Source organism: Chrysochloris asiatica, unplaced genomic scaffold, assembly GCF_000296735.1.
Source record: "Chrysochloris asiatica unplaced genomic scaffold, ChrAsi1.0 scaffold00111, whole genome shotgun sequence".
Lineage (NCBI taxonomy): Eukaryota > Metazoa > Chordata > Mammalia > Afrosoricida > Chrysochloridae > Chrysochloris > Chrysochloris asiatica.
In genome coordinates, this window is record NW_006408629.1 from 3,198,413 (window position 1) to 3,201,929 (window position 3,517).

Sequence of the window (3,517 nt, forward strand, 5' to 3'; positions counted from 1 at the left end):
TCACATTTGTCCCGAATTTTTCATTGATGACCTTCATAATTCTGGGATTCACATTTAGGTCCTTAATCCATGTTGAGTTGGTTTTTGTATAAGGCGTGAGGTGAAGGTCTTGTTTCAATCTTTTGAATATCATTTTCCAGTTCTTCCAGCACCATCTGTTGAAGAGACTATCCCCTCCCCATGGGACATATTTTGGTGTTTTGTCGAAGATCAATTGGCTGTATGTAGATGCGTTAATTTCTGGATTCTCGATTCTGTTTCATGGAGACTTTTTAATACCACTAAATTTTTGCTTATGATTGTATGATGAGGAAATTAGTTAGAAGTTAAGACACAATTGAAGTAGTTTGCTAGTAATCGGTAAAGCACACAAGAAAAAGAGTTCATAACAGATGATTAAATTCATGAAATGGTAATGCAAATGTTTGAATGACCCAAATTGCTGAACATATGTCCCTAATCATAGGCATCAATTACATTTGTATTTTTCCATTTATCTAGGTTTCAAAAATTGGCAATAATGTACAGGAAACAAGCTTTCAGCATGTTTAAAAACTGTTAAACTGATATAACAGTTTCTGTGCTAAAGAAACTTCACTAAGAACCTTTCATTCTCTTTCTGGGACTCATAACAATGTTTGTTTGTTTTGCCTATCCTTTGTTCTTATCTGCAGAAAGTGGTCTTATTAATTGATATAACCAACCAGAAGAGATATCTTAAAGATTTGCTTTATATATAAGGAGAGAAACTGGGCAAAACAAACATCTAGCTAGGGTCACAGCTAACAAGAAAACCTGTCCTAAAAACAAAAGAAGGCAATGATGGGTCACCACCAGGTGCCATAAGATAAATAGAGCAGAGCTAGCTGTGTTCCAGAGTCCTGGTGTGGCACTGAAAGATAATGAGCTGGACTGCAAGGTCAGTTTGAACTGAAAGGTTGATTGTTCAAATCCACCAGTCACTCTTCAGAAATGCTATACAGAGTAGCTATGGGTTGGAACTGACTCTAAGGCACTTAACAACAACAAGAAAGCTGTCTGTGGTTTAGTGAAAAGGGCATAGATATGGATGATAAGCTGATGTGGTTAAATACTCTGGTTCCATTTTGTTGTTGTTGTTGTTGGCATCAATTCATAGCAAGGTCTCACACCAACCTCACAATTGTTGCTGTGTTTGAGCCCATTGCTTCTGCCACTGTGCCAATCCTTCTTGTTGAGGGTCTTCCTCTTTATTTCCAACACTCCACTCTACCAAACATGATATCTTTCTCCAGGTTCTGGTACCTCCTGATAATATGTCCAGAGTATGAGAGATGAAGTCTGGTCATCCTGGCTTCAAATGAGCATTCTGACTTGAATTTTTTCTTCAGTTCCCTCAGCTTGAGAAATGCTGAGCGTGTTCTTCCCTTTTGATTTTTTAACTCCAGGTATTTGCATAGTTCTTTATAACAATTGTGTATTTAGTTATTTTACTTCCTCATTTCTTGCATTTGCTTCATTATGTCTACACTGGAAAGCAAGTTTCAGGGTCTCTTCTGACATCCATTTTGGTTTTTCCTTCTTTCTTGTCTTCTGAGTGACCTTTTGCTTTCTTCCTATATGATATTCTTGATGTCATTCCATAATTCTTCTGGTAACCAAAGGGTTTGGTGTGTCTAGTGTATCAATCTAGTGTATCTTTAGTGTCTAGTGTATCAAATCTTTTCTTAAGATGGTCTCTAATTTAGATGGGATATGTTCAAGGTCATATTTTGGCTCTTTTGGACTTGGTTTAATTTTCTTCAGCTTCAGCCTGAACTTGCACATGAGCAATTGATAGTCTGTTTCACAGTCTTGCCCTGGTTTTGTTTTGGCTGATGATGCAGAGCTTTTCTATCATATCTTTCCACAGATGTAGTCAATATGGTTTCTGTGTATTCCACTTGGTGAGGCCCATATGTATAGTCATCTTTTATGTTGTTTAAAAGAAGGTATTTGCAATTAAATCATTGGTCTTGCAAAATTCTATCATGCAATCTCCAACATCGATTCTATCACCAAAGCCCTATTTTCCAACTCTGGATCCTTCCTCTGTGTTTCCAACCTTTGCATTCATATCACCAGTAATTATCAATACATCTTGATTGCATGTTTGATCCATTTCAGACTGACTCATGGCAATCTCATACATGTCAGAGTAGAACTGTGCTTGCTCCATAGAGTTTGCAGTGGTCAATTTTTTTCAGAAATAGATCCACAGAATTTCTTCCAAGGAGCTCCTTGGTGGATTCAAACCTCTAATCTTTTTCAGTTAACAGCTCAATGTGTTAACATTGTGTACCACAGAGGGACTCTTCCAGCCCATAATAGTACATAATATTCAGAAAATCAATCCTACTCTTATGCCTTCTTGTCAAACAAAAATTGTTAGAAATTCTTTCTAAATACATGAAAATTGTTTCTATCATTTTGGTTCCTCTGGGTACAGAAATTATTTTAGGAGATGGTGTGTGCCATTGAGTCAATTCCGACTAATAGTGACCTTATGAACAACAGAATGAAATGCAGTGTGATCTTGTACTATCCTCACAATCACTGCTAAGCTTGAACCCATTGCTGCTGCCACTCTGCCAATCCATCTTTCTGGGGGTCTTATTCTTTTTCACTGACCATCCACTATACCTAACATGATAAACTTCCTTCTCCAGGAACTGGTACCTATTGATAACATGTTTGAAGTTTGAGAGACTAAGTTTCACGATCCTGGCTTTGAAAGAGCATTCTGGTTGTTCTTCTTCCAACACAGATTTGTTTGTTCTTCTAGCCGTCCATGATACTTTTAATATTCCTTTCCAACATCAAAACTCAAATGCATCAATTCTTCTATTGTCTTTCTTATTCACTGTCCAATTTTCACATGCATATGAGGCTACTGAAAATAACAAAGGGAGACTGAAACAATGTTATCCATCCCATACCATTTCACCCAACTTGGATAGAATCAATTCTATAGACCTAGTATATCTCTGGAGTCTTAGTATTGTGCTGTGGTATAATGCACTGAACTGCAAGATTGGTTTTAACTGCAAGATCACTGGTTCAAATTCACCAGTTCTTCCTTGGAAATCCTATATAAGGTTTCTATGAGTTGGGACCCACTTGAAGGCACTTAACAACAACAGTATATCCCTAGTGTCCCTAAAGTCAGGCAATCTGTGAGGTGACTTTCCTGAGATGTGTGTCTATGGTCTCAGAAGCAGACAGTCTTGTGGTGGCTAATAGGCCATGGAGCAGTGTAACGGGAAAGGTTTGGAAGACTCACTAGCCTGAGCATGCATTTCCTATGACATTCAACTGATTATGGCAGAATAGGTGGGTGGACAACTAACAATTCATAGTTATTTAAAATGCATGTCTATATTCCCTGGAAGGAGTCCTGGTGTGGCACTGTGGGATAATGCACTGGACTGCAAAATGGATTTGAATTGCAAGGTAGAAGGTTCAAATACACTCCTCAAATCTTAATACAGGGTCACTA